This window comes from Thermobia domestica, chromosome 12, assembly GCF_964235325.1.
Source record: "Thermobia domestica chromosome 12, izTheDome1.hap1.1, whole genome shotgun sequence".
Classification (NCBI taxonomy): domain Eukaryota; kingdom Metazoa; phylum Arthropoda; class Insecta; order Zygentoma; family Lepismatidae; genus Thermobia; species Thermobia domestica.
The window spans coordinates 29519011-29531194 of record NC_137465.1 but is presented as its reverse complement, the minus strand read 5'-3'; positions in this window follow the sequence as shown (position 1 = coordinate 29531194).

Below are 12184 nucleotides of genomic sequence, written 5' to 3'. Positions count from 1 at the left end.
GCAGGGGGACGCCGTTACCCCACTTCCAAGAAATATCTATAGCCTCCTCCACTTCCTAAAAAAATACAATGGGCAAATATAAGCACGGTGGACGGTGTGCCATCATGCGTCCCCCTACCTTTTCATATCCACTTTTACTCCTGAGTTCACGTGATACATGACGTAGAAGTAGAAGACTAGAAAAGACATAAACTAAAATTTTCAAGAGTTGTGGCATAGCTCCCTCTCTTACTAGACCCCGCAATTGTCAACGTGGACAGATTATACTAGAACCAAGAGAGATCGATGTAGACTGATTTTACTGTATCATCATCCTAACTCTTCATAGATGAACGAATAGCCTTTTCCATAGATGAATTTTAATTTTCAACGTTAAAGCGCCATAATTCAGTTTTAAGGATGTAATAAATTTCTTCAGTTTTTTTCTTTCTTTTGAAATATATGAATATATATTAGTTTCATCCTCTAGATGATTAATTTCGTGGCGTTCATTTAAAACATTCTTGTATATTTTTCATTAAAAAACGTTTCTTTTATGTTTTCCTTATTAATACATATATACACAAATTCCCTCTGATGAATGTTTTATATAGTAAATGAAATTTAGAACATTATCAAAAAAGGGGGGGGGGAAATGTGATTTCTATCGCAAAAAGAAGCTTAAAGAAATACACAAGAACGAAAAAAAGATGAAATACCGTATATATATATATATATATTTAAAAGAAAAGATCCAACTTAGGAAAACTGTGTATACGCTGATAATTAACACCAAGAAAGGGGTGGTAGTAGTGACGGGACTAAGTATGCTTAATACAGTGGATGGGGTAGTAGTACTACAGAGAAATAAAGGGGGGATGTCGTCGACGCAGAAATCGGAGAGTAAAGATATACGAGGAAAGATTTTAGCTTTCAAAGTAAGCTACAGAGAGAATGAATGGTTTGCGGGGGTTGGAGGGAGGGTTAGGAGGGACGCACTGAAAATAAGAAAGATTGGGTGGTAATTAAAAACTTTTTTCTTCTTCTTTAAGTAAAGATAAGAAAGAAAGAAAAAATCATGGAGTGGGCGATAGCTTGGACCATCCAGTCCTTGGTTTGTCCTTTATCTCTCCGCTGCAGCAGGGAACTTCCCAACGGCAGAAGATGGCGCAAAAAGATATCGTTGCCTGTCTTCAGCCTCGTCTTTTCTCCGCCACTTCCCGCTCAAGACTCTAAATAACTTTCCGCCAAACTCAAAATTAATATGGTAATTAAGTATTTTCTCCTCCGAGTACTTTGCACATAGAACAAGGAACACCTTTTCTTCTGCTTTTCACCATTGGTTTCTTTCTACTAGAACTACTTCCCGCGTATGAATAAACGTGTTCAGTACTAATGATAGAATATAAGTATAATACCTATCTGTTTCTACCCTTTCCCCCTCTGCACATATCCCTCTGTATACTACATCCCTGCCTTCTTCAGTTGTGTGAGAAATACAACTCCAATCACAGAGAAGGATAAATCAATCGAGTTTACTGGCGTGATGATAGTTTTGGATGTTACAAGAAAATTTTTTACAGTCCTTAACATTTATTTAGTTTATTAGAATATACAGAAGACTCAAAACTTCTTCATGTTAAATGAAAGTGCAACGTTGCCATTTACCTGCGCCAACAACTTAAGTGAATGAAGTTACTGTCTTTTACGCTAACGTGTCGATGGCTAGCCCCCATTTTAAGCATGCTTCCCCCCCCCACCATTCACCATACTCCTACAAAATTTATCCATCTCCCGGTAAATGGTAACTTTGCATTTTCATTTAACATTGAACACATAAATACTGTACAGCCCAAACGGCTCGTCCGATTTACAAAATTCCTTAATTTTAGATAGAAAACATCATATTTGAAGACTGTTCCCCTTCTTATATTTTGAGCTCCCTAGTGGCTAACTGGTTAGCGTACGCGCCTTTGGCGTTGGAGACTCGGGTTCGATTCCCGGCGGGAGCTCATGTGGTTCGGATTCCACGTTAATCAGTAGGTCCACGTCTCATATAGCCTCGTTGCTGAAAGGGACGCTAAACTAAAAATCAAGCAACCTTCTTACATTTTGTTGTAATTCTGATAATAACGGAGTTACCCTATGTCAGGGGACTTTTGAGATATCCTTCACTTTATTCTTATTATTATTTACAAGAACATTCTGTACATGTGGACACAAGATTAATTTTAGCTCTATCTACTGGTTCAGTGGCCAACACCCGTACTTTTGATGCACTAGATCTCAGGTTCGATTCCTGTTGGGCGAGCACTAAAATTTGAACTCAAACGGTGGTCCGGATTACTCCTTAACTTGTAGGTACCCGTCTCATGTAGTTTCGGCGTTGAAGAGGAACGCTAAACTTCAGCAAACAACAAAGAGAATAATTTGATCATTAATCTGTGTACAAAATGCAATCTTTCAGTTTAACGACCCATGATTATGTCCTTTAGACTACGGTAGACAGATGATTAAGGCAAGTGAACGATGATGGAATAGTCAGTAGAATGAGAATGTGGGAGGAAACAGGAGTACCATGAGAAAACCCACGGAAACGATGTTGTCCACTACAAACTTACTTGGCCGGGGATCGAACCAGAGGTCCCGCGTATCAGAGGTAAGAGTTCTGCCACTGAGCCACTGTCCTCTCAAATCTATGAACAAACATGAAAATCTTTTAAATGAAATCTTTCAGTTTTACGTCCCACGCTTATGCCGGTTGGGCTAAAGGAGACGGTGATGATGAGTAATGAATGAAATGGTGGAATGAAGAAAGTGGGAAGAAACGGGAGAACCCAGAGGAAACCCCCGCACACGGTGTTTGTCCACCACAAAGTTCACTTGGCGGGGGCTGGGATCGAACCCGGGACCCCAAGCACCAGACGTGAACGCTCTACCACTGAGCCACCGCGGCCCCATGAACAAACTTGACGTTAATCAGTAGGGTTATATTGTATTTCCTTATTACTTTGCAACTTGCCGTTTACTTTGCCGGTCTCTTGGTCTATAATAATGTAGATGCTAAGTTCCAATAATAATAATAATAATAATAATAATAATAATAATAATAATAATAATAATAATAATAATAATAATAATAATAATAATAATAATAATAATAATAATTATTATTATTATTATTATTATTATTATTATTATTATTATATCTACCAACTTCATCAATAAATACCTATAAAATCGGGACACTTTTAAGCCCCGACATAGCCACGTACTGACGCGGGACATTTTTTTTTAAATTGGGACTGTCCCGACAACCTCGGAATGTGACGCCCTATTCACCTTGGTACTAAGATAACCGTTCATTCACCTTGAAGAGAGATATCCGATTTGAACCCGAGCAATCGGTTCTATCCTATCTTCGCTTATGTTCTTTGTCAGGAGCAAGATTTTCAGTTAACCTTTTTCAGTTTCATGTGGAAATTTATCGTCCGTTCGTCAATTGTAACAAAGAAGTAAATACTTTAATACTGTCCGTCAATTGTAAGCTGCTTCACCTTTTCCTCTTTTTCCTTCCATCGATCACGTGTATCAGGATAGAGTTTTTCCTTTAAAAAAATATCATAATCTATTCCTCTTCTCTTTTCAATTACCTTCAATAATGTTTTTCCTAATATAGTTTTTCCCAAAAATTTCTGAAAAAGGACGTTAAAAATGAATTAATTTAAAGTCCCACAATATGCTCTTTAGGTTAAAAGGGACAGATGATAAATGAAAGTAAGTGATTATGGAAGAATTGGTGGAATTTAAGAGTGGTAGAAAACAGGAGAAACCCGAAAAAAAACTAATGGATGCGACGTTATCCACCACAAACGCACATGGCCTGGGATCAAACAAAGGATCTCTAGTACCAGAGGTGAGATTTCTACTACTGAGCCACCCCTGATTGTACAGTTCGACCTCGATAACTCAAATTCCTTGATAACTCGAAGTTTTTCACATTTTCTTGAATTTTCCATAACACTCAACGGTAAAATAACCTCTTGTAAGTCGAATATTTAAAAATTACGACCTCGATAAGTCGAATTTTAAGAGTTTCATAATCATATTTTAAAACCCCCGTAACTCGAACTTTGGTATCTGCAAACCTCTACGAGTCGAAGTTTACCTCTGTAAATCGAATTTCTCTTGATGTGACCTCGATAACTCGAAGCTATAGCTCGAATGAATAAAACTTTGAGTTATAGAGGTTGATGAATAAAACTTTGAGTTATAGAGGTTGAATGAATAAACCTTTGAGTTATAGAGGTTGAATGAATAAACCTTTGAGTTATAGAAGTTGAATGAATAAAACTTCGAGTTATAGAGATTGAATGAATAAAACTTCGAGCTATAGAGGTGGAATGGATAAAACTTCGAGTTATAGAGGTGGAATGGATAAAATTTCGAGTTATAGAGGTTGAATGAATAAAAGTTTGAGTTATAAAGGTTGAATGAATAAAACTTCAAGCTATAGAGGATATATAATTACTTTTCACGAGGAATGCGGAATCTCGGTATCTCGATTTTTTGGCCACCTTGATAACTGGAAACAAAATGAACGTTCCACGGTTATGCCCTTGGAGGCTAAAGGAGACGGTGAGGATGAGAAATGAATGAAATAGTGGAATGAAGAAAGTTGGGGAAAGTGGGAGAACCCCTAGAAAACGCACTCACATGGTGTTTGTCCATCACAACGTTCATAAGGCATGAGCGAGGATCGAACCAGGGATCCGAGACACCAGAGGTGAATCCTCTACCATTAAGACGGCACAATCCCGTTGATAACTCGAACCTTCATTACTCGACAAACTCGAATAACTCGAATTTTTATCTATTCCTTCAGCTTCGAGTTATCGATGCTCCACTGTATATAGATATAATTTCCACGTCCTGGTTGAGAGGCACCATGGCTGCTCAGTGGTAGAGTGCTCACATCTGGTGTAGGGAATCCCTAGTTCTATCTCCAGCTGCAGGTCCATAGCCCGCCCAAAAATGTAGAGGGGCCCGGTGGAAGTTAGGGGGCGGTCCAACCATATTATAGTTCATTTGAAAGCCTGCCGTGAAAATTTTAGCAGGCAGTAAAACTTTAGAGGGGTCCGGCCTCCCTAGAACCCCCTGGGATACGGGCCTGTCCAGCTGAGTGCGTTTGTTGTGAATATCATTGTGACCGTGGGTTTTCTCGAGATTCTTCACAGTTCCTTCCACATTCTCATTCCACCAAGTCTTTCGTAATAATCATTCAATTTGTTTAATCGTCCGTCTACTTTAGCGCAAAGATCATTTTCGTGGGAAGTAAAACTAGAAATTTCATTTTATTTCACTACCGTCGTTAAATATATGATTATCTTCCTTCATGTAGGGGTCGTGGTTGGCTCAGTGGTAGAGCGTTCATTACTGGTGCATTAGGGGCCTTGGTTCGATCCCAGCTCGCGAAAAGTGTACTTTGTGGTGGACATACACCGTGTGTGTGGGTTTGTTCGGGATTTTCCCGTTTCCTCCCCCTTTCATCATTCCACTATTTCATTCATTTCTCATCGTCACTGTCTCCTTTAGCCTAACCAATATAACCGGAATAACCGGCATTAAAGATTTCATTTCTTTCTTCTGATAACGTCAACAGTTATCCTTTGTGGCCGAGCAGCTAACCGTGTGTTTTCTGCGAACATTGTGCTGGTTTTTATTGCCGGAGGTGGTACACACACCTGAGTAGCAGTGTTGCCACACATGTACAATTGTACCAAATTCAGTCATTTTTGTCATTCATCGGCCCGTTGGTACCACGCTGGCATTTTCAGCTCCTTTTGTGAAAAAGTTAGTAATATTCTACCCAATTCAGCACAATTTAACAAATACTTTTCATATTTTCAGAAGTGTCAGTAAAACTTTTCATACATCTCACGTTACTCATACTCTGTGTTGGACTCTTAAAAAAATGCTGTTAAACATTCATTCTGTGACGTTGCACCGCATAACGCTACGAACCTCGTGTGGAAAATTCGCAATTTGAACTATACCGGGAAACAAATGACGCTAGATGGGCCGCATTTCGAGACGAGAAAGAAGCAGTGTGGTGGAAATTTTAGCAGTGTGGAAGATGGGGCGAGTGTTCCACAACTTTACCTCTGTTAGTTTGATGTTATTGAGCCATGTATTACACTGGTATAAAATAATGAATTCAGCCCTTTTTGTTTCAATTTGGTACTATTTTACAGCGCACTCAAGAGCTAGGACTGTGGCAACACTGCCGAGTAGTGCTTCGGATGCGTTTCAAACAAGAGGTTCTTTCTCGCATAGCCTCGTCATTGAACATTGGGGAAATTAGGCAACAATCAACCTTGCAGTGACACGAGGCCAGATCCATTGACAAAGAGAAAAAAAAACAGTTGCTGAGTGTATAATATCATAGAACGGAAGTGAATAGATACCAGATGAGAAAACGATTGGATCTTCTTGTGAAATAACACTCACTCATTTACGTTCACGCAAATACACATCATGCATTCATATAGAATATACAATGGATATCTTTTTTTTATTATTATTATTGTTCATTTTATCCTCTGAGGAATTTTTTATATCTTTTTTTCGCATCTTTTTCTTCTTATTAGCTTTCATCAAAGAAAGGCTAAAAAAGCAATTTTACATTGTGTCAAAGTGACTAGCTCACAGCTATCTCTCAAAAGGTCAAACAAGACCTTGGAGGGAAAAATTGCGAAAACAAATTACAAAACTTTGTATTATCTACTGTATTGTATATACAAGCACCCCCTGTAGATTCAAATAATTTTCAATTCACTTTAAAAAAAAAAAAAATTCTTTGCTACTAGTTAGTATTATCTATGTATATTCTTAAGCTCAGCGTTTCTCAAACTGTGGTCCGCAAATATGTCCTTTTAGTCCTCTCAAATGCAATACTAGTCCATAAAAGCAAAACAAATACAGTAGAACGTCGATAATCCGAACGCGGTCCCTAGAAGCTAGTGACAATACACTAATTTAGTTTTCTTTGTATGAAGTCAGTGTTTTTACAAAAGCTCATTCATATGTAATTATTTGTCATACATATTTTTATGTTCCAAGTTTTAAGTGTGACTTACAAGAACAGTGTAATTTAGTGTACTAGCAGGTTCTTCAGAAGCATTAACTGTAAATAGTCTTACGTACGGTATTATATTACTGTATGTACTGTATAACCACTGTATCGATAAAAGAGCATACTGTACAGTATATTTAAGCCTAAATGACATTTTCCTGGTCATTTTCGAAAATCCGAACAATTTGAAAATCCGAACTACCTGTGGTCCCAACTAGTTCCGATTTTCGACGCCCTACTGTATATCATTCAAATGAATTGCGTATCACACACTACAGTGGAGAACCTCAAACATATACAGGGTAAGTCAAAATGATGGACCTGATTTCAGAAATTTATTTTGTGAAATCTAATAAACATATGTTACTGTGAGATGTGTGCTAAGAAAGATAAATTGTTAAAGTTTTCTTCAGACATATCACAAGTGTTCCATGTGAGCACCTCGCGTAACAGGACATATCACAAGTGTTCCATGTGAGCACCTCGCGTAACACGACACACATCAAGCCGGTAGTCTTATTTGCTGCCAAACCTTTTGTAGCATGTTTCTGTCAATAACAGCAAATCATTTCATGCTGACTTTTAGCACTACGTAGAAACTGTACTTGGAAAGTTAAAGAGGCCTCATCCCGGCGAAATTAAAATACCGCTAATTTTACAGTAATTATGTGATATCTTCAAACAGATAAAAGATAATCGAAATGTGGAACAAGAGCGCCCTAGACAATATCATTTTACATGAGATACCGTTATCACGACTCTGCTTTCGATTCCGAGCCATTTTGAAAATCGGCATTTATTTTTGCGTTTCTAAACGGCTGAAAACGGAAAACCACTAGGTGACTTGTGATAACGGTATCTCACGCAAGATAATATTGTCTAGGGCGCTCTTGTTCCACATTTCGATTATTTTTTATCTATTTGAAGATATTACATAATTACCGTAAAATTAGCGGTATTTTAATTTCGCCGGGATGAGGCCTCTTAAACTTTCGAAGCTCATATGTCGTAATAACATTTGTTTATTGGATTTCGCAGAATAAATTTCTGAAATTGGATCTATTATGGTGTTACCTGTAGATTATACAAATAGTAAGTTGCACAATTTATTAAATTAAACGCTTATACAAATTCTTATTTGATAGTCTTCAATTTTTTTAAATTTATGTGTATTTTCTTTGGGTTATGTAATACAAAATTAACAGAATTTTAATTAACAATGCTTTTAAAATATAAGTGCACTATACTGGTATTAACATACGCTCAAAGCAAAACAAAAAAAAAAAAAAAAATCTTTCGAATGGAACAAAAATAAAATGGTGCATGGAGTATTTTCATAAAAGTAAGTCCCTCTTGTAAAATGTTTGAGAAACGCTTATTCAGATCATTAAGAAAGGAAAAACTAACTTAGGTTGAATCTTTATATCGGTAATCTCTAACATGCCAGCAAAATTGTTAGATTCTTTTCAGAACCAAAGAGAATTTAACACTTGATAATACTCTACTTATTTTAAATTATCAGCATCAAAATACTGTAATACAGCATTTCTCAATCTGGGTCCGCAAGACGATCTCAGGGCGCCTGTAAACCTATCTGAGAAAGGCACACACAGTTGTGAGAAACACACCAGTTTAAATTTAATGATCGAAGTAATAATGATAAGTCAACTTGCATGAGCAGTTATATTTGACCTACAAGAAATTGCTTCTAGTTCAACTGCATTTTATTTTTCTGACAGAGCCAAAGAGGATGTAGAGACTGATGGACGTGTTTGTAAAATATCTTCAAACGAAAATCTTCTTTGGCACAATAGATGACTCGAAAAGGAAAGAGCAAATGAGAAATTCTTGCTCGGCTTTCTCTCATTTGTCAAAAACCCTTATCTAAGCTATTTCCCGTCGTACATACATACATTTTTCTGTACCTAATGGGTAGGCTATTGTGATTTACTTTTGTTTAATTAATATATATTTGCAATATCTTATCAAGATGTCGGCCCCAGGTTTGAAACCCAGGACCACCCGATTACGGAGTAGGCATCATATCACTCTAACACGATTATACTACTGCAAAGAAAAACAAAAACACCCCTATCCCCATATATATATATAGGCGCCCCTTGACGCTTAGCTATACACTGGATAAAATGGGCTCTTCAATCCTGCTTTACACTGGATAAAGCGGCAAACTATGATTTAGTCTCTCCCTTGATCATATCCTGGATCCGCCATTTTGTGTGTATATATATATATATACTAACATGGGGAAGAAATTTAAGTACTAACTGTATACATTACAAGGGGTCCTTCGCATGTATTATAGACTCTGAAGGGGCCGCAGTGTGGAAAGGGTTGGGAAAGGCTGCTGTAGCTTATCAATGCATACTCGATTTTTTAGTCAATTTTGGAATCAATTTCATATATCTTATCCTTGGACAACCCTCTTCCCCGGAAATTCTGACTTCTCTGTAAAGTTAGTCTAATTTTAGAGGTAGTTTTACAAATTTTAATGTAATTTATCCTTAAGTTTCATTGAGCCTTCTGAAAAACCTCGAAATAAATTTCTACATAGAAAAAAAAATATGTGCTGGTAGTAGAATTTGCTTTTAATGGATATCATAAACTGTGTTAGTATTAAAGAATTATTTTTTTCCATGCGCATTACAGAAGTGGTTTATTTCTAGCACTTCTGGTTTGAATAGACGGACAAAGTTTTAAATTAGATGTATTCTTGGAATGCTGGACTCGAGTCAGAAAACTGTTTTTCATTTTTTTTTCTCTATTTTGATTAATATTGCCTTGATACTTGTTGATGGATGGACGGATTCTTTTGTTTGTTTGTTCATTCGTTAAATTTTAATGTCCGACGGTTAGCTATACCTAGAGGATACAGGAGACAAATGACTAATGGAAGTCTTTGGCATGGAAGACCCAGGTTCAGTTCCTGGGGGAAGCTCATGTGGTTCGGATCCCGTGTTAAGCTGCAGGTCCACGTCTCATATAGTCTGGCTGCTGAAAGGGATGCAAAACTCAAAATCAAATCAAATCAAATTAATGTAAGTAAGTAATGATGAAAATGGTGGAATGACAATGTAGGAGGAAATTGGGAGAAATTCGAAAACACGATGTTATTCACTGCAAACTTACATGGCCCGGGATCGAACCCCTAGCACCAGAGGTGAAGGTCCGATGAGTTCATATCTATTAGAAGACAATATCACATGAAATAAACGAAAATGTGCTCTAGATATATATTTTTTATAAACTCTATTTCTTTCATCAGCAACACGCATGAAGAGGCTACACAACTGTTTCTCTTTGTAGACGAGAACTCAGTATTGGAACACTCATGGACACGTGCCTAATAAATAAAAATAAATTGTCCAAGTGTTGTTTATCGTAAACTAACAAGGGTTAATTTATAATTGTCCTCTGTACTAAAGCAGTCCTTGTGACGACCCTCATAGTTTCATTACGCCTTTGATCAGTTCAAATGCACAAAAGTCAATTAGACTTGACAACGAAAAGTTTTTCTTTTTTCTGTCATGTAAATATCTTTTCTTTTTTTCTTTTTTTTTCTTTTTTTTTCTTTTCAAATGTCTGGTGACATTCTTCTGAATTTACCAAATTAAATCTCTACAGTACTACCAATCAAGTTTCATTGTTCTTCTTTCTTGAATATAATTTGTTTATTCCATGCCCTTGAATTTCAAATTTACATTTAGAGGGCACAAAATTAGTACTATAAGGAGTAGGCCTATATGTAATGATTTGCGACATAAAAAATTTATTGTAAAGTTTAATACTGGCATTGTCCATTTGTGTTTATATACTGGGAGTGAAAATTATGGCTAATTTATGTGGGAATATAAATAAGGTACTAGTCCGTTGTTGTTTATTGAAAATCAGAGTCCTACTTTAGCGTCGAGGGTATGTGAGATGTGAACCTAAAGTTGAAAATTTAATTCGAGTCATTGTAATACGTTTAATGTTTCCGCACCGAAAATCGAATTCGGAATCCTGTGTACGAAAAGGGTGCATTGCAAACCGTTTAAATTTTATCCATACACTATTTTCTCTTTGATACTCCAAACCAAATATTCTATCCTACAGCATCAAGGATATAGGTGAAGGTGTATACTAATTAGATTATTATGGATCTACCCGTATGAAGCCTACAAATGTTGAAAATAAAAGTATGTAAACCGAAGAAGTTCTGTGGGGGGGGGGGGGCACGGTGGCTCAGTGGTAGACAGTTCACCTCTGGCTCATGGGGTCCTTGGTTCGATTCCAGCTCCCACCAAGTGATCTTTGTGGTTTACAAACACTGTGTGCGTGAATTTTGTCGGGGTTCTCTCGTTTCCTCCCATTTTCTTCATGCCATCATTCCATTCATTTCTCATCATCACTGTCTCCTTTAGCCTAGCCGGCATAACCGTGGAACTTTAAAAAATTCCATAAAACTTAAAGATTTCGTTTCATTTTTCGAAGACGTTCTGGATGCATCGTATTTGTATGTCCTAAATTAAACGGCAGGTATTTACATTAACCAGCTTTGAGTAATGGTCATTGCACAAAAATGAAAAAAACAACTGGAAGCTTTCAAAATGTAGGGGTTGAGAAGAATGGACATGATTAGTTGGGTCGAGCGGAAAACGAATGAGAGGGTGTTAGAGATGATGGGGGAGAAATGAACAATTTTAGATATTATTGAAAATACGAAGAAGAGAAACTGGGTAGGATATTAGCAAAGAAGGAAATGTAATATAAAGGACGTATTAGAGGGTATGGCGGCAGGAAAGAGACAGAGGGGGCGAAGAAGACTACAATTGACGGACGATATCAAAATTGAAAAATCGTGCTTGAAGACGAAGATATTAGGTGAAGACCGTAGAGCCTGGAAGCTTCTCAGTGACCTACAATAATGGCAGAGCAGCTATGATGATGATGAACTTTGCGTAAAATGGATACGTCGTTGTGGAAAATGGAATTTGTAGTTTTCCGCTCCACGATTATGCCCTTTAGACTAATGGAGATGGATGGTTAATAAAAGTGGATGATTACGAAAGA